The sequence below is a fragment of the Pleurodeles waltl genome, chromosome 10 (assembly GCF_031143425.1).
Source record: "Pleurodeles waltl isolate 20211129_DDA chromosome 10, aPleWal1.hap1.20221129, whole genome shotgun sequence".
NCBI classification, from domain to species: domain Eukaryota; kingdom Metazoa; phylum Chordata; class Amphibia; order Caudata; family Salamandridae; genus Pleurodeles; species Pleurodeles waltl.
In genome coordinates, this window is record NC_090449.1 from 483,737,632 (window position 1) to 483,758,068 (window position 20,437).

At 43.0% G+C, this 20,437-nt stretch overlaps 1 protein-coding gene across 2 annotated transcripts in view; it reads left to right on the forward strand.

The window, feature by feature from the left end:
• The first annotated feature begins 18,981 nt into the window (after nucleotides 1-18,981).
• Nucleotides 18,982-20,437, forward strand: part of LOC138261639 (zinc finger BED domain-containing protein 6-like) — a 61,140-nt gene continuing 59,684 nt past the window's right edge. Inside the window, exon 1 of one of the 2 annotated variants that reach the window (XM_069210774.1) lies at nucleotides 18,982-19,505. The gene's annotated coding sequence lies outside the window, so the exon portion shown is untranslated. The remainder of the gene's footprint in view (nucleotides 19,506-20,437) is intronic. The other variant, XM_069210775.1, reaches the window with a different exon arrangement.

Here is a 20,437-nt window from a genome sequence, read left to right on the forward strand (position 1 = left end):
ATTCAGCCCAGGAACTGCTGTAGAATGACAAGGCACCAAGGCAAGGGGCAGCCAGCATGGTGTGATGGTAGCAGTGGGCTGCGGTGCTCAGGGTTTTTCCGTATCAGGGTTTTAGGTGGAATTTCCCCCATGACCCTAGATCATGGTGCCGGAGAGAGGGCCGAGTGCATTGAGTGATTAGGGGTAGCTCCTATGTGGTCCCGCTAAATGATTCCCAGGGCCATCTCCTCCGCCGACAGCTCACCACGCGCCCTCCTGTGTACTCTCAGGGGGCAGAATACCCTTCTGAGTCTCACCTCTATAGCCACCGTGGGCGCAAACTAGTCCAAGGCTCAGGAAAGGGGCGGGGCAGTTCTGATCTCTCCACAAGAGCCATGAGGGCCCCTGCTCTGAGGTGGCCAGTGCAGTCCCATGCCAGGTGCTGCGAGCTCAGGAACACTGCCCGTTCGGGAGCTCATAGGCAAGTTCAAGGCCCGAAGAGGTAGAAAGCAGAGTCTAGGGGGTCATCCGTGCCCACCGGAGGCCATGAAGCCGATTCTCCGACATGGAATTTACTCAATTTGCTGGCTGACAGGTGGAGCGTTAGAAAGTCATGACCTCCATCCTGGCTGGCCTCGCCACGCCCTCTCGGTCACTGCGAGGTATATCCACAAAAAAAAAAAATAGTGATCCGGACACAATGGGCGAAAACTCCCATTGTGTTAGGGTCATTCGCTTTTTCTAAATTATTGCTAAACAACCTCCTGCTTTAGAAATTTGCATTGAAAAATAAAACAAACTTTGGAAAAGTTTGATAGGCAGCTATAGTTTGACAGAGCTCTCAGTCACACTTTTCCTACAGTGACAGAAACTGCCATGACAGCGGTTCCTTCCAATGTATAAAAATGTCCACAGGCTGACAGACAACTATAAGTTAAAGGCATGTGAAGTCTTGTGCCACCGTCTGCTTTTATTCTGTCTGCCAAACCCTAAATCAGGTCCTCTTTCTAGAGTGCCACAGTTGGTGAAAATCAATGGTTTGGAATGCTGCCCCGCGGTATTGACAGTGGTCAGACTATTTGCAAGTATTTGTCACATCACCTTTTGGATGTTTGATCGTAGTAGTATGCCTGGAAACCTGGGTGTGGCACAACTTTCTAAGCCTACTACTGCTAATGTTTGTGAATTCTAAGAAGTAGTAAATTTGCATTCATTCAATTATTATTTATATGGGTGCAGACTTGCTACTTTTTAGGGTTGAACCTGTGAGTGCATGCGCCAGCGAGACTCTGTTGTGTACAGTAAAGGGCTTGTAGCCCACCTGTCGCTCACCATTTGTTGGTGTGCACGGCACTCATCTTTACAGGCTTGTATTTTGTCCACCTCAGGCCTGGCATCAATTCTGTTCCCCTCTGTGGCGCAGGGACTAAGCACTGATTGATTCAACTTAATCAGTGCCCATTAGCTGCTCCTGATGTGATTGAGGTACTATTTTGGTCTTTTTAACTTCAAGTGCCCTGCAAACAGAAGGCTTGTGACTGGCAAAAACGTGCCCAGCAGGACAAACAAAAATGCAAAGTTTTCTTTTTTATAGCTAACTTTCTTTTATTTTGCCAAGTTGTATTTTCTCACTTTCCACTCATATTTTATTTTGTTTCAGTTTGTGGGTTCTCTTCTCAAAAGATTATCTTGTTTGAAATATTACAATACAAGGTTGTTTCTTTATTATGTGTAATTTATTAAATGATGCTTTAACACATTCATGCAGTACACCCCAATCCGCCTCACTATCATCCATCCTACACCTATCCTCCCCACTCAAATCCAAATCACTCACCTCAATCCAGTCCGACCCACCCCACGCCAATCCTACCAACCCACTCCAATCTAATCGGCCCCACTCTAATCCAAAACAATCTGCCCCACTTCAATCCAAAACAATCTGCCCCACTTCAATTCAAAACAATCTGCCCCACTTCAATTCAAAACAATCTGCCCCACTCCAATTCAAAACAATCAGCCCCATCCCAATTCAAAACAATATGCCCTACTCCCATCTACCCCACTCCAATACAAAAAAAGTTGCCTCACTCCAATCTGCCCAATCCAAAACAGTCTGTCCCACTGCAATATGCTGCAATCCAATCCAAAGCAATTTGCCCCAGTCCAATCTGTCCACTGCAATCCAAAATAATCTGCCGTACTCTAGTCTACCCCACACCCATCTACCCCACTCCAAACAAAAACAATATGTCCCACTCAAATCCGCACCAATCCAATATGCTCCTCTCCAATCCAAAGCAATCTCCCCCACTCCAGTCTGCGTCCCCCCAAACCAACCCATTCAAATTCACCCCACTCTAATCCAACCCAACCCATCCAATCCACCCCACACCAACCCAATTCACTTCACTCCAATCCACCCTAATACAATAAACCCTGCTCCAATCCAAAACAATCTGCCCCACTCCAATTCAAAGCAATCTTGCCCACTCCAATCCGCCCCACTCCAACCCAAAACAATCTGCCCCACTCCATTCAAAAATAAACTGCCCCACTCCAATTTGCCCCACTCAAATCAAAAACAAACTGCCCCACTTCAATCCATTTCAATCTGCCTCAATCCAACCTGCACCATTCCACCCTGCATTGCTCCAATCCCAAACAACCCACTCCAATCCAAAACAATCTGCCCCACTCCAATCCACCTCACCCCAATCCACCCCACTCAAACCCAAATTACCCCATTCCAATCCACCACAAACCACCCCACTACAATCCAGTTTGCCCCACCCCACACTAATCCAGTCCATCCCAGTTCAATCCAGCCCAGTCCTATCTAACACACTCCAGTACAATACACCTCACCCCAATCCAATCCACCCGAATACACTCCAGTTCAAGCCACCCCACTGCAATCCACCCTATTACAGTCCGATACGCCCCACTCCAATCCAATCCACCTCAGTTCAGTCCATCCCACCACACTCCAGTCCATCCCTCCTCAATCTAACCTACTCCAATCCAACCCACTGTACTTCAATTCAACCCACCCAGCTCCAATCCAACCGTCCGTACTCCAGTCCATCCTATCCCATCCCAACCCACTGCAATCAAACCCACCCTAATCCAAACCAATCCACCTCACTCCAAGCCAAACCATCTACACCACCTGAGGCCATCCTTTTCCAATACAATCCACATGAATCCACCCCACTCCAAACATCTTAAACTACCCCACCCCTCTCCAATCAATCCATCCACTCCAATCCAAAGTACCCTACTCCACTCCAATCCACCCAAATCAAATTCAATCCACCCCACCCCAATCCACCACACTCAATCCAATCCACCCCACCCTAATCCACCCCCTCAATCCAATCCACCACACTCCAAGCCACTCTACTCCAAACCACTATAATCCGACCCACCCAAATCCTGTCAACCTCACGACAATCCAATCTAACTCACCTCAATGCAATCCACCACACTCCACCCCAATTGATTGCACCACATTCCAGTCCACCCCTTCAGTTCACCCCACCCCATTTCAATTCACCCCACTCCACCCCACTCCAATCAATCCCACTCAATGCTAAAATAGCCCACCCCATCCCAGTTTGCACTCCAATGAAATCCAGCTAACCTAACCTAACCTACTCCAATCCATCCCATCCCAGTTCAATCCACCACAATGCAATCAACCCCACTCCAATCCAAAACACCCCACCCCATTCCAATCCACCCCACTCCAATCTACCCCACTCACTCCAACCCACTATTCTACACCAATCAATCCGCTCTATCCCAATACAACTCACCCCACTTCAATCTATCCAATCCACCCTACTCACTCTAATCCACCCCGCTTCAGTCTAATCCACCCAACCCATATCACCCCAAACCAATCCACCACAATCCCATCCACCTCAGCCCACTACAATCCACCCTGCTCCTATCCAATCTACCCCACTCCAATCCCATCCACCCCACATAAATCCACTTCACTCCACTCAACCCCAATCCAATCTACCCCACTCTAGCCAAGCCACCTCACTATCTCAATCCACTCCACCCTATTCCACCCCACTCCACTTGTGTACACTCTCAACTACTGAACTCTACTCCCCACTACTCAACTCCTCCTACTCCTTTAAAACATTCTAACAAATCCACTCTACTCCCCCACTCCACACCATCCTTGAACTTTTAGTTATGCTGAACTGCAGCCAAACTAGTGTACATGACAAAACACATTGCCAATAGCTCTTGTATAGGCAAGACCTATTGGTTTTGCCAATGCTTATTTGGTAAACCGTTCACAATATATATTTAAGTTCCTGGTCCTTTGGAAACCAGGATGACATGAAAAACTGACCCAGACATAACAGACCCGACTCATGGCCCCCAGACCCAACTACCAAACTAAGAATGCATTCATTAGGGGGGTGTCACAACTCAAATACACCCTCTTACCTAGGTAGAAAAGTTCCTGTGGCTGCTTTACCAAACTAGAACCTGCTGCAGGGTCCCTGATGCCCCCAAGGCTCCAAGCAGGGCACCCGCCCTTTTTCCTCCTTATGGCCCCTCTCAGACCACGTTGTACAACTTTAAGTCTGCAGCGGGGTTCCTCTCATTCATATGCCATGCATTAAAAAAACGCACTGGCCTGACACGTTCACCATTTTGTGTCACTGTGACAAGTCAATACAGTTGCCAAGTTTCCTAGGTCCACGTCTTATGTGCTGCTCCATTCCAGTTTTTTTCTTTGCATTCTGGGAGTGGTAGTCCTGTTTTATAATGGAAAACACAAGACTAAAAGTCGCAGAAGTCAAAGAAAAAAAACTAGAATTGAGCAGCACCTCACATATGAACCTGGAAAACGTGGCAATGGACACATAACAGTGTGCATAAAAAAGTCTGATGTGTCATAAGGGCAAGAGCTGCGGACCTTGGAGCTGGGGAACCAGGCTCGAGTCTGGCGCTGACTCAAGATTCAATGATTCTGGGCAAATCACCAGTGCCTACCAAAAATGAATGTGTCCTTCTATAACGTAAGTGGTGCTTATGTAAAGCGCTCCAATACCATTGGGTCGAGTTTGCGTGATATAAGACCGCCAAAACGAAATCACTATTGCTGAAGCAGATCTCTTAATTAGAAATTATTAATGAGTATTTACGTATTTTGAATAATGACATGTAGAAAAATGAATAACGTAGAAAAATAATGTGCACGTTTGAAATTGTGACCTCGAAGAATGGCCACCAATGTTCAAGAATTGTACTAAATAATTATTAATCCACATGAAATATTAAAAATATATTAGATTAATGTAGTAATATGTCATATTAAGGGTTATGAAATATGTTCTAGCTTATTAATTGTAGGCCTTAACTTAGCGAGTGTCTTGGTCTAGTTTTGCCAGGCCTCAGGCAGGAGCTGTATTTCTTAGCGTCTAATGATAACTGCTGACAGAGTGAACTAACTGTGAAATGCTCATTGTCTTGTTAAAAATGCTTAGCAGAAGCTTTCCTTTAGAACCAATGGACAGGAAATGATGTCTATAGTAATGTATCAAAATGTGTGTAATGTGTGTGAGATGTACTTTCCCAGGACGCAAACAGAGAAGACACTGACTGGAGACGAAGATGCAACAAATTCAATACCTGACGAGCCGGATGATGAGAACATCGTAAAGCAGACCAATCAACGATGTGTGACGTGTGAAATATTAGAATTCATAGATTTGGAATATGAAAATTATTGGACAGAGTAATAACGTACAGTTAATTGACCAATTGGAAATTAGGGGATAGTTTGGGTGACTTTGATATAACAACGTGACAGAGGAGAACACAGACAGATTTGAGGAAAGTTTAGGGAATTACTACTTTAGAGAGAAGAGATTTGAGATTCTGTCATTGGGCTCATACTCTCTGACTGAGAGCCTGATGTTTTGCTGATTGATTGATGACCTGAGGACGAAGACTGATTCTGCTTGCTAACCCATACTGTGGAAAATGTATTTTGTGCATTTTCTTTCTAGGGACCAACTGCGCTGACCTAATACTTTTCTATAGGTAGATGTTTTCCAAATTTGTGTTCGAAATTGTTTTGCATGAAGCCCCACATGCTGATGCTAATCTGGGTTACAGATTGCAGGGACAAAAGGGTCGACAAACTATTTTGCTGAACTCCATGGATGTTGTAGTAATATTGAAATTGGTTTTACTAATGGTTTGTGCTGATGCTCTGGAATGCCTTATGATTCAAGCTTTGATTAGATCATGTTTCTTGCATCTTTTCGGTTAAAAATTATTAGTAATTGCATTTAATTCGACTTGGAGATTAATCTACATAACATTAGTATTGTTAATAAAAAGGAAATAAACTTAATAAACTTTAATTAAAGGTGTGGTTATTCATGACCTTTCAGTCATTGTTCATGAAATTTACTGACTCCAATTGATAATTGACTTGGCTAATGATTATGGATTGATTATTTATTATTAGTATATATATATTATATATATATATTATTGATTAATACACCATTGTGTATTGATTATTGTGTTTCTGCTCTGGAACTATGGTAAGAACATCTTAAACAAGTCAAAAGGTTAATCGACCTATACGCGTCCCCTTGTAAGTTTACTTATTACAACCGACGCGCTAACAGACGTGGTAGCAGACTGATGATTAGTCTCTTTAGGAACTTGCTGTGAGTGTCTGAAGCAGGTTACGAGTTCAGTATTATTGAGATTTGGACTTTGTTGTTCAAAATAGCATTGTAGAGAAATGTTTCCTTAAGCCCAGAAATGACTTTCCCAGATCCTGGATCCAGCTAGTAGTGTTGGGTATGTTCTCTGCATTCTAGTGATAGAGTGAGAGGGATAGGTTGCGCTTGCACAGCTTATGCAAATCACATGTGAATTGTGAAGTATGGGAGAATTTAGGGAGTTTGCGTACTCTGTAGTATGAGAGTAGGGAAGTTGTCAAACTTCACAGGTGTGGTTCTTTGTTCTAAAAATTGTTCATGTGATTGTTGATGTACGGACCCTGCGTGGTCTACGACTCCGGAGTATATTGAAAAGTGTATGAGACACTTGGTTATATGTTGTAACCTGTCTGGTTTACTAGGTTGATCAGGCATGGTCAACGAGTCAGTGTGTGAGGTAAAGTGGGTGAGAGAAAATTTCGACTGAGATTTGGCGAGTCCTATGTGCATCGGGACAAACCCATTGATCAGTTGAGAGTAAAATTTGCGGGTCGAATTTTGCTTGCAAATCTGGGAGACCAAGAAAGAGGAATAGCTGCATGAGTAAAAGGGCATCAGCGAAAATCCGTAAGGTTTCTGAAGTGATTGTGTTACCTTCCTGTAGTAAACCAGCAGGTTTGTTTTTGTTTTTTGATTAGTGCTTGCAATATTTTGCATTTAGATTTGTGTGATTTGAAGTTTTGGAGGACGAGCCGCAAGACTTTGTCAGCCACAGTACGTGTGAGTGTGACATCATTGGAGCCACTCTGGGATAGGTTGGTTAGTGAGAAGGATCGCACACGGATTGGCAGCTGTCTGTAAGAGGCAATTTGTTGAGAACGTAGGTAAAAGGAATCTTGGGAGTAAAAGTAATTTCCTGATTTGGGTTTGAATAAACAAAAAGTAGAAAAGATGAAGTTTTTCAAGGCATTGAAAAGTACCCTTAGGGGAGATACGTGCATAAGAGCGAACGTAGGGGAGCCTACACCACCAGAAAATACACCGGCTTACATCGTAATGGAGGAGCGAGGTGTTGCGTCATCTCTTTGGTTAAAGCAGTGGTGCAAGTTGACAGAGAAAAATGGGAGCTTAGCGTTTCCTGAAAATGGGACTTTCAATTTGAGAATTTTAGAGTAATTGCGGATGGCACTATATAAACCAAAGCCCCTTCTGAGACCAGCACAGTTTGAGGCATTAGCAGTTTGGGAGCTGGTAGCTAGGCAGCAACAGCAAATGAAATTCGAGAGGAGAGTAAGAAAGGTAGGAAAGTCTTTAGCAGAGGCTAAATGGGATTGGGAGCAGAAAAGGTGGATAGAAGAGACATTGCAGGGAGTTAAGTTGTTTCCAGCAATTAGGCAGGAAGATGAGACGGAAGGAAAGAAAGCAACTACAAAGACTAATCAGAGCCCGTCTGAGAGTAAGGAAGCAAGAAAGTCTTCCATAGTAAAGGAGGAATCAGATGCTGAAGAACTTGTTACACAAATACCGAGAGATCACCCACCACCGTATCCGGTGCGTGACGATGGTCGGAGTACTAGTGTTGACGCAACAGCCCTGGCACAGGCAGTGGGGACAGTGAATCCGGCACAGGTTAATACTAGCCAGACACAGGGTGTGGTGCAAGGTAGTCCTAATGTGTTGACTACTCCAGTAGTTCAGGCACAGATGCATCCGCCACCAATACAGAGAATTTATCTTGATGTGCATATTTTAGAGACGACTTCAAACTTAGTGGTGCCTACAGAGCAGGTGGTTCCAAGACCACTGTTGGTTCAGACTGAGCCGACTCCAATTTTGTTGCACCAGGTACAGCCGCAGAGGATGCCCAGATATACGCCAATGGCAGGGACACAGTCAGACTTGACTCCGGTGATGAATCAGAGTATGGGAGTTATGCTCCCACAGTGTACAGGTGCCAGAGCAACCCCAGATGCGATATCGCTGCCGATTACGGTTGGTCCAGCAGTACCATTTTTTGCGCAGAAGAAACCAATTATGAATGAACAAGGAACAATGTCCCAGAGGCTAATGAGAAGGGGTCCAGATGAACAAGTTCAGGCAGTCTCTTCCGTGGGTCAGATTTTTAATGTGTTGAGATCATTGTTGGCTCTTAGTCCACTTGTTGCACTTCCAGATGCTGTAAATGGACCTAGTGCATGTCAGATCTTGAAATTATTGACACCACAGACACCGAGTGCAGTGATGCAGCAGGTGCCACCGATTCAAGCGAGTAACGTTTTGTTACAGGGACTGACAGCTTAGCAGTTGACTGAATGGTTAGACAAGCTGAATACCCCACAAAATACTTCCAAGGGACAAGAACAGATCAATTGTGCCAGATTGAGCGTGGAAGCAGGTGAACTAGTCGAGGGAACAATGTGGGTGAATAGATTAGAGTCCTACACAGAAGCAGAGTTGAGGTACTTACGCCCGAGGATCAAAAGAGAGGTGGGCAAGGTACACCAGAGATTAGCAGACCTGGCAGAGAAGCATGAAGGTGCACCTTAACGAACTACTGCAGAGTGCTGAGGTTTGGTGAGCATTAGAGAAGTGGGAAGGCAGATGGGTAAAGAAAAGAGACAAAAAGAAAAGAGAGTCTCAAGAAGTGACCGAAATTGTATAAAAGGACAAGGATCCGGTAAAGATTTTACCAATGAGAGAAATTCCAGGGGGAAATTTTGTTCATGTTCCTTGGAGTAGGAGCGATATTCTATCATTTACAAATGATTAGCCAAAATTGAGAGTGAAGCCAGTAGAGTGGTATCAGCAGACAGACAGGTTTGTGAAACTTGTGAAATGTTTGTGAGAAGATTTGGACACGTTACTGGAGATAGTGGGTCCAGACGACTTGTGGGTTGAGTGTAAGAGAGCTGTAGATTGCCAACAAGTGAACTGGAGAGAGATAAAAAAAAGTACCAGTGCACCATCTCCTGAGGTAATGAACCATTACTATAAGGTGATTGAGTTCCTGAAGATGAGGACTTTGCCCAAAAACACTGATTGGCAGAGAATTGACAGCACAGTGCAGGAGGTAAAAGAGTCAATACATGCGTATTATGAGAGATTGTTGAAGGCATTCAAGGAATACAGTGGCAAGGAAGCATTTGAGCTGAAAGACATGCTGCAGTTTGTGTTCAGGTTTGTGGAAGAATTGAAACCTGAGATAGATCAGATGATTAAGAGTCTTTTGATTTGCTGGCAAGCGAGGCCGATTGATGAAGTGTTGCAGTATGTGAAATACTGTAGTGACGAGATTGAATTGAAGCAGAAAAAGTTGAAAGCGAAGGCAATTGTAAGGCAGCTCAAACAGGAGTGCAAGGAGGTTTTGTGCAGCACATGCCAGAGCAGCAGGGAAATGTCATGTTCCAGCCTCAGATGAGAGGTAGGGGTCGTGGAGGCAATATGAATCGTGGTCCAAATTTGAATACTGTAGTGGTTCAAAATGATGTGCAGGGGATGAAGAAGCTATTGCCATGTCACATTTGCGGAGCTGTGGGACACTGGAAGCGGGAGTGTCCGATGATGGTACAAGGGGGTGTTGTTCAGCAAGGTAACAACGTCAATACATTTCAAAATGTGAGAGGACCAAGAATGAGAGGTCCAATTCCAAATTTTCAGAATAATGTGAATCAAATGAAACATTTTCAGCCCATGCAACAGGTACAAATGCCCCATGCACAAGTATCACAGTTTCAGCCAATGCAGTCGCAGGTTCCCATGGTACCTAGATAGCAAATGCAGATACCTCAAGCCCCGATGGAGCAGCAACAGATGATGACTTCTCAACAGGTCACAGGTCAGAGACAGGACAGAAGTATTAACGCAGTGCACCAATTCCCGTTACACAGTGAGAATGAAATAAATGGTGAATGGATGAGTGATTTTTCCGATGAGGAGCCATGTGTGCTTGCGACTTCTCTACAGGTAGATCAGAGAAGACCCAATGTGAGGGGAAAGGTAAGGGTTCACAGGGTCTCATTTTTGGTGGATACTTGAGCTACACGCTCTACAGTGAGAAGTGCAGAAGTTCTGAATTTGCCCCTTTCAGGTCGAACAGTTCAGGTTGTGGGAGTAGCGAATCAGTATTTGACAAACTCGATTACATTCCCAGTGCAAGTTGAAATTGGGAATTTCCAGGGACTGCATAAATTTGTAGACTGCGGTTCGAGTCCGGTATCCCTAATGGGAAGGGACTTGCTGTGTAAGACAAGGTGTCTGATTACTTGTTCAAACTATGGAATTGAGATCCAGACAAATAGTGATGATGAGGAAGACCCAGCCCCAGAAACTGAGTAAGAAACTGCAAATGAGACGTACCCTTTGATTGAGTTTTTCCCGATGTTCACAGTGAGAGAGCTTCATTCTGATTTGTAGGGAACAGTGCAAGAAACGTATGGGATTTGACAGGGAAAGAAGTGGGTTTGATCAAGGGAGTGGAGATGATTAACGTTACTTTGAAGTCGAACGCAGTGTTTCCAAAGCTTCCACAGTATTACATGCCACAAGATGTCCTGTTGAAAGCAGCTCAGATAATTGCAGATTTTGTGAAGCAGGGAGTTTTAAAGGAGGTTTTGAGCAGCCCAGGTAATTCACAAATAATGGGTTTGAAGAAGCCATGTGGGAAGGTCCGAATTGTTCAGGATTGGAGAAAAATAAATGACATTGTGGTCAAGTGTTGTCCTGTAGTGCCCAATCATGCTGTAATAATGTTCCAGATTCCATACGATGCAGAGTGGTTCGCAGTGGTTGATTTGTCACAAGCGTTCTTTTCTGTGCCTCTTCGTGAGGATAGTCAATTTCTCTTTAGTTTCAAATTCTTAGAGTCTTATGCTGGTGTAGACTTCCTCAAGGGTAAACGGAGTCACCTTCCTTGTTTAACCAGATCTTGAAAAAGAATTTGGAGTCTTTAGGGTTACCTTTTCAGTCGACTCTGGTACAGTACACTGATGACTTATTGATTGCATCCAAGACAAGGGATGAGTGTAAGTACGACTCGATTGCCCTGTTGAATCATTTGGGAAAGTATGGTCATAAAGTGTCACCACTGAAATTGCAGTATTGTCAAAAGGTACAATTTGGGTCACCAAACTGAGAAAGCGTTGATGAAAATATCCAGAGAAAAGATCACAATGATACTGCAGATAAATCCCCTGACTTCACAGAGAGATGTCAGGATGTTCCTGGAACAGTGGGCTATTGTCGCCAATGGATTCTGAATTTTTCAGAAATTTCAAAGCCATGGCAGAAGTTGACCCATAAGGATGTCACAGATCCCATAGTGCTAGATGAACAAGAGATGAAAGCATTTACTGAGATGAGAGAGAGTTTGTGCAGAGCTACAATGTTGGGTATGCCTGACTACATGAAACCTTTCACATTGTTTTGTCATGAGAGTGATGCATGTTCATTGTCTCTCTTGAATCAGGTCCATGGAGGTGCTCATCGCCCAGTAGCATATTTTTCAGCTACTTTGGACCCAGTTGCAGCAGCCTTATCAGGTTGTCGGTGTGCAGTTGCCACAGTTGGTCAGAGTCTTTCACACTGTGAAGGAGTAGTGATGGGATATCCCCTGACTGTAATGGTCCCTCACTCAATTGAAATTTTACTGACAGTGACGAAAACCCAGTACTTGACTGTGCTAGGCTGACTAGGTATGAAACGAGCATTTTGGGTGCTCCAAAAGTGACACTGAAAAGATGTACAGTGCTGAACCCGGCAACTTTACTTCCAAGTGAAACTACCGAAATAGAGAAAGAGAAAGATGTTGAACATTATTGTCTCGAAGTAACTGCGCAAAGCTGAGACCTGACATTAGAGATACCCGATTGGAAGAAAATGACCAAATTGTTTTTGTGGATGGTTCTTGTCTGAGAGACAGTACAGGAACATTGAGAGCAGGATAAGCTGTATGCACATTTACAGATACCTTGGAAGCTTCCTGGCTTCGAGGAGTGTATTCTGCCCAGGTAGTGGAATTGGCGCTCTTACTGGGACGTGCTATGTTTCTGCCCGATTCAGTCACTATCTACACAGATAGTCAAAACGGATTCGGAATAGTTCATGATTTTGGCCCATTATGGTCGCAGAAAGGTTTTCTGATCTCTACTGGATCACCAGTGAGGAATGGTGAGAGAATAAAGGAGTTGGTATATGCAATTCAACTACCTGAAGAAATTGCTGTGGTGAAATGCAGTGCATATCTTAAGTCACAGGACTACGTGTCCTTGGAAAATGGTTATGCGCATCAAGTCGAAAGGTTTTGCGCATTGAACCATATATCGTTCAAAGAAGAGTGGGAATTGTTACCGGAAGAAGACACAACATGTACGAGTTTTGCATTGAACGTAGTTGACACTTTAGAAGAGTTAAATCGCTGAAGAGTAATGTCGATAAAGAGGAGAAACATTCATGGAGCAAAATGAAATGTGTTCAAAGATAGAATGAATTGTGGGTTTCAGAAGAGGGTCAGTTGGTTTTGCCGAATAGTCTGTTGTCTCAGGTGGCCAGGTACTATCATGGTCAGGCACACATTGGGAGGGATGCCATGGTTCGTCTGTTCAAAATTGATTGGTTTAACACCAAGTTTAGACAAGCAGCTAAACCGGTTTTGCCATCGATGTGTTATTTGTAAGCAATTAAATGCGGGAAAAGGGACAGTGGTTAATTTGAGCCGCATTGGAAGAGCAGGAGGTCCATTCAGCAGAATGCAATTGGATTTCATTGAGATGCCTATGTGTGGGGGACTGAGATACGTGTTAGTGATTGTGTACATCTTTAGTCATTGGATTGAAGCGTACCCTACACAGAGAAATGATAGCCTCACAGTAGCGAAACTGTTGCTTAGGGAACAGATACCGCGCTTCGGATTTCCGATCTCTTTAGAATCAGATAGGGGAAAGCACTTCAATAATGAGGTGATTAACTATTGTGTGCAGCATTGAACATCGAGCAAAAGTTGCACTGTAGTTACTGCCCTGAAGCATCAGGACTAGTGGAGCAGATGAATGGTACCTTGAAGTCAAGAATTGCAAAAATGTGTGCAGCTATGAATTTGAAATGGCCTGATGCATTACCTTTGGTGTTAATGTCAATGAGAAACACACCTGACAGGAAGACAGGCTTGACGTCCCATGATATCCTCATGGGCAGAGCAATGAGGTTGCCAGCAGTTCCAGCAAATGCACTTGTGAACATTACATATTGGATTCACGCGAGTCACACGAAGAAAGTGACATGTTCACTGGATCATGAAGAAGTGTTGTTGAGAGTACCAACAACTGTGAGACAAATTACAACAGTGGAACAGGAAAATGAGTAAGGAGGAGCTGAAACTGAACTTGAACTCGTTGAAGCTGGTTCCATCACTCCTGTGAAAGACGAGGATGGAGACCACCAGGAGGGTGCTGAGTAACCTATTGTGACTGAAACAGCAGGAGGGGCTAATGTAGAGGGGGTTCTCCTGTTGTAGTTTAGCAGCGATTAGATTAAGCATTAGCAGAAGACATCTTGTATTTAGCAACTATTGTGAACATTTTGCAGAATCCATTTTATATTCATGGCAGCCATTTTCTCTGCCACCTGCTGCCATGTGCTCACCATGTGCTCTGTCCTACCTTTCTGTTAACTACTCTTGAAAATCTGCCTAGTGACAAGTTATATTTAGCATCTCCCACTTTCGCACATGCCCAGTAAGATCTGCAGCTGTTAGTAATCAGTAACAGACAGTAATGTGTCAACTAGTCCTTGAAACTGTTAGCCCCTCCTTCCTGTTGACTGTGCATTTCCACATGACCTTACATGTATGCAAGTCTTGCTTCTATAATTGTACCACCTCCTTTTAGCCCCTGCGTGGGTATAAAAGGACCATGCTCTCTCAGTTCAGTGTGCTACTTCAAACATTACCGAAGGGTGCTGTTTGAACTGTAGTATCACCTCATGAGGTTTAATAAACTTTGTCTTTTATTTGAGTTTCTGTGCCAACTTCTTCCTATATGGTCTGAGGACTTTGAGCAGAGAAGGGTGAACCCCTTGCACTAGTAGGCCTTGCGGAGGCTTACTTCAACACTCCCAGACGTAGACGATTCCGAGAGGCAAACAGAGCAAGTGCCAGATCCAGAAGGGGAAGGAGTTGAAGTGGATCAAAATAAAAATGATCTGACTCCTCCTGAACCGGTTGCAGGTCCATCAAGAGAAAACACCACAGAAAAGGATAAGGATTCAAGTTCAGTCCTGAAGAGAATATCGACAGAAGGTACGCGAAAAGGAGATAAGTGGCCAAATTCGCAAGTGGAGAAAGGGAAAGGGGTGGTTGTTGAACAAACAATAGCGGAAGAAGTAGATACTACGAGAAAGGAAGAATTAAGTGAAGGAGAGTTGAATGGTGATCGAAAGTTGAAAAGAAAGAGAACAGCAAGTCGAGGATACGCAGGTCCTGAATGGGCGTATGCAAATACAAATGAATGGCATCAAGTGATTATGGCTTTTTGTTTTGATAGGGAAGTTCCAAGCCAATATTTTGAGGTGACCTGAAGAAGATCAATGAACTGCACTGATGAAACAATCTGAGAAATATTTTTGAAAAAGACACTGATGAAAGTAACCGGAAAATACACTGATAACCTGATTTGACTTTTGAAACCTGATTTTGACAAGGAAGAAGGCTTCCAGGAAGGGAAACTGAACTGCTGAAAGAAGAGTTGTCTATTTAAGATTTTTTCTGCAAGTTTTTGAAGTTACTTCTGCTTTCTGATTCTTTACCGATCATGGCTGACTTTGATAAGCAAATTAGGGATGCTAGGTGCTATAAATATATGAGCATTGGTTTGGCGATTATGTGTGGGATGTTGTTTATAGTATTGATTGTGGGAATGTCTGTTCTTGACGCGAAAGGAGCCAACCATACTTCTGCTTTTGAGACTACTACACTAACGCCTGTGGAGAGGTTTAAGTTAGATGAGAAGTATTTGTGTGACTTTACTAATGCGCAAGGAGAACTTTCTTCTAACGTTTTCTATCGCTTGTTGAGTGAGTATGTTGAGACGAAGGATGCAAAGGATTGTCTTGTGTGTACGCAGATTCCTTCATCAGTCGAGGAAGAAGTCACCTATCATAGTCTTCCATTAACATACAGAATAAGTTGTAGTCTGTTACTAACAAGATTTTAGAACCAGGAGTATATTCAGTATTTTTACTCTAATCAAGACCTCCTGTTTTTGTTTGTCCCTATTATCAGGTATCTGCGTAGAGCAACTAAGGATAATGACATAGTCTTAGTTACAGGATTCTTTGAACCTACACTAACGTTTGGCACAGCATATGCTCACAGAAATATTCTCACATTCTTGCTTAGACCTTTATAGAAAAGCTTCTTAGATCATACTGATGACAGGAGAATGGCACTGAAGGAGAAATTAGAAAAAGGCTTAGAGAAAAGGACTTACAAGAATGGTTATACTTACACTGCAATTAAAACGCAAGGTAAATTAGCTTTAGATGCATTACACATAGAGAAGCTTTGTATATATAGGCCAAAATCCCGCACTGACACTTTATTTTTGGGTACGAGTGACCATAGGCATGTGTTTTTGTTTCAAAGTAAATGGACATTTATGATGAATGGGCAGGACCCTGCAATTCCAGGAATGTATTATATTTGTGGACTTAATGCATATTACCGTCTTCCAAGAGGATGGTATGGGACATGTTATTTAGGGATAGTATTCCCAAAGATTTACCAGATTGAGTATTTGAAAAAGTTTCCGAAAATGACAGAATTACATCATAAGAGACAGAGGAGGGAGTCCTCTTCTGCGATAGTGGGAGATATATTTGGTGTGGGGATTCCTTCAGTGGGAGTCATCCTGAACTCGATCAAAGATTCAGAAGTTGTCTACTATTGTGGATAACATGCTGACAAATTTTTCAGGGGCAATACTCCTGCGAATAGAGCTATGACTCTTCAAAATTGTCTTGCTTTAGACATTCTTTTAGCAAAGGATGGAGGAGTCTGTAAAATGATTAACTCTAGGCATTGTTGTTCTTACATTCCCAACAATAGTAAAGAGATAAGAGACCAGGTGTTTGGGAAAAGGTTGGTAAGGGGTTTGCTTCAGTGGGAAATTGGCTTAGTAGTATTTGGATTGGGGTGCTATTGAAAATTTTACAGGGAATCTTAATTGCTATAGGTTGTCTATTAGGAATATAAGGATTATGCTAATTATGTAAAATAATTAAATTGAAAAGGTCTAAAAAGAATCAGAGGAGGGAAGAAAAGAAAAGGGAAAGAAATTATAAGGAAAATTCAAGGAGAAGACAAAGGGGGTTATTCTAACTTTGGAGGAGGTGTTAATCCGTCCCAAAAGTGACGGAAAAGTGACGGATTTACCACCAGCCGTATTACGAGTCCATTATATCCTATGGAACTCGTAATACGGCTGGTGGTATATCCGTCACTTTACCGTCACTTTTGGGACGGATTAACACTCCTCCAAAGTTAGAATAACCCCCAAAATGTCGAAGAAATAGAACTGTAAAATTGTGGGTGGTAAATTTGGTGTGATGACATATTTAGTCATCAGAGGAGGGATTGCTGAAGCAGATGTCTTAATTAAAAATTATTAATGAGTGTTTACGTATTTTGAATGACTTATGTAGAAAAATGAATAACGTAGAAAAATAATGTGCACGTTTGAAATTGTGACCTCGAAGAATGGCCACCATTGCACTAAAAAATTATTAATCCACATGAAATATTAAAAAGGTATTAGATTAATGTAGTAATATGTCATATTAAGGGTTATAAAATATGTTCTAGCTTATTAATTGTAGGCCTTAACTTAGCAAGTGTCTTGGCCTAGTTTTGCCAGGCCTCAGACAGGAGCTGTATTTCTTAGCAGTTAATGAAAACTGCTGACAGAGTGAACTAACTGTGAAATGCTCATTGTCTTGTTAAAAATGCTTAGCAGCTTTCCATGAGAACCGACGGACAGGAGATGATGTCTCTAGTAATGTATCAAAATGTGTGTAATGTGTGTGAGATATACTTTCCCAGGACGCGAACAAAGACACTTACTGGAGACGAAGATGCAACAAATTCGATACATGACGAGCCGGATGATGAGAACATCGTAAAGTAGACCAATCAACTACGTGTGAAGTGTGAAATATTAGAATTAATAGATTTGGAATATAAAAATTATTGGACAGAGTAATAATGTACAATTAATTGACCAATTGGAAATTCAGGGATAGTTTGGGTGTCTTTGATATAACAAAGTGACAGAGGAGAACACAGACAGATTTGAGGAGACTTTAGGGAACTGCTGCTTTAGAGAGAAGAATAGATTTGAGATTCTGTCATTGGGCTCATACTCTCTGCCTGAGAGCCTGATGTTTTGCTGATCGATTGATGACCTGAGGACAGAGACTGATTCTGCTTGCTGATCCATATTGTGGACAGGTAGATATGACAATATGGCTGAAATTTATTTTGTGCCTTTTCTCTCTAGGTACCAACTAAGCTGTTGTAATACTTTTCTTTAGGTAGATGTTTTCCAAATGTGTGTTCAAAATTGTTTTGCATGAAGCCCCACATGCTGATGCTAAGCTGGGTTAGTTGAGCCTATTCATATGACGACGGACCGATTGCAGGGACAAAAGGGTTGACAAACTATTTTGCTGAACTCTATGGATGTTGTAGTAATATTGAAATTGGTTTTACTAATGGTTTGTGCTGATGCTCTGCAATGCATTATGATTCAAGCTTTGATTAGATCATGTTTTTTGCATCTTTTCGGTTAAAAATTACTAATAACTGCATTTAATTTGACTTGGAGATTAATCTACATGACATTAGTATTGTTAATAAAAGGGAAATAAACATATTAAACTTTAATTAAGGGTGTGATTATTTATGACCTTTCAGTCATGGTGAGTGAAATTAACTGACTCCAATTGATTAGGCTAATGATTATAGACTATTGTGTATTGATTATTGGGTTTCTGCTCTGGAACTATGGTAAGAACATCTTGAACGAGTTAAAAGATTTATCGACCTATAGGTGTCCCCTTGTAAGTTTACTTATTAAGGACCAAAGCTCTAACACTATCATCCTCTGGAAAAATAGGTTCCCTGGTGTGCACTGCCACCTCACTGCATGAGCATAGGCTAACTCGAGACATTGAGACAGGGCGCCTGAGGACACAGCTGCGCTGATCTTGTCTTTCTTTAGAAGGCAGCAGAAGAGAATTCCCCCGTTGTATATCAGAGTCTGCGTCTCCAAGCAGTAGCGTTACAAAAGGACCCTCGAGCTTCGGGGGGGGAGTGGGGGCCTTCTGGCACTGTGCACGGGCCCCTGGCACAGTGCTCCTGACTGGGTCTGGGGCTCAGGGAGCCCCCCTCAAGCTTTGTTACGCCACTGCCTCCAGGGTAATTTGCCCTACAAGCAATAACAATCCCTTCGCGACTTGCGAACATCAAAAACAACCAGCAGCGCCAGCTGGCTCACGTGCGGCTGGACCACATCTTCCGGAGCAGGGGGACTAACTCTTCCGGTACAGCAGCAAAGTAGGTTCTTCCTGTCCTACAACGCTTGTTTTATGTTAACGTTGATTCGAGTCGAAATCAAAGTAGACCAATATGTCTGCTGTCTTTCCCCGGAAAGCGCAAGGTAAACTTCGTCATTCGGGACCATGACCAGGGAGGGTTGGCATGGATGGCGTTGGAAGACTCAATGTATTGCCTCAGTGTGCAGAGTGCTGAAACTAAAAGTAAGTAGGATGGTCTTGTGTCCTTTGTGCTACAGGATTGCTGGTTGATATTTTTGCCTTTGCGTGCTTTGTGGGGTTGAGGGCAGAGCAGGCATAGATGTTCTCGTGGGCGTTTTAGTTTATGAACGAATTGTGGACTATGTACCCCTACGTTCTGTCTGCATTTGTATTAGTGACTATATATAGTCATATTTGTCAGTTGAGCCTATGCCACGAGGATTTCTCGCATACTGGTATGATTTTAAGCCATTATGAACAATGGCAAATGTAGCCTCGGTTTAGTGTTGTCCTCTTGAAAGAAACTAACAAAAACTAGCTGATACAGGATCCCAACACAATCTGTTACTCCAACTCTATCTTTAAGCAAAACCCCTCCCGTAACTTGGCTTTTTTCAGGTTGAGCATAGCGCGCTGCTTTTCCGGCCTGTCGGTATATATCTGGGCTTTTAACCACCCCCCACTGCACGCCCATCACTATCACTCGTTCATGGGCTTGCTCTTCAAAAATCCTTTACTTTGGTTGGTAAATACTTTACGTTTGTCCCTCCTTGGGGCGGTTTGGTTACCGCCTTGGACATCGCCCCTGTTACATGGCCAATTGAACTTTTGCCCATAGGTTTGACGGCCAGCGAACTTCTTTTTCTTTTTCTGTGCTCTTTCACGCTGATGCCGTGGTGCTTTGAATGTGTTCACTTATATGAAACTCTATTCATTTTCATTTTCAATTTATGTGGCAAGAAAAGTCCGATTAGGAGTTTACAGCGCTAATAACCCGAACAAATGCGAGACCCTCAAATGCATGTGCTTGTTTTCTTTACAGTGACCCAATTCTTGACTCTGATCTTTACAACTCTAAGCCTTGTTCTAAACCTCTCCTTTCACTAATATGACCGCTGACCTGCGTTTTTCTCCCCCCCCCCCCCCATGGGAGT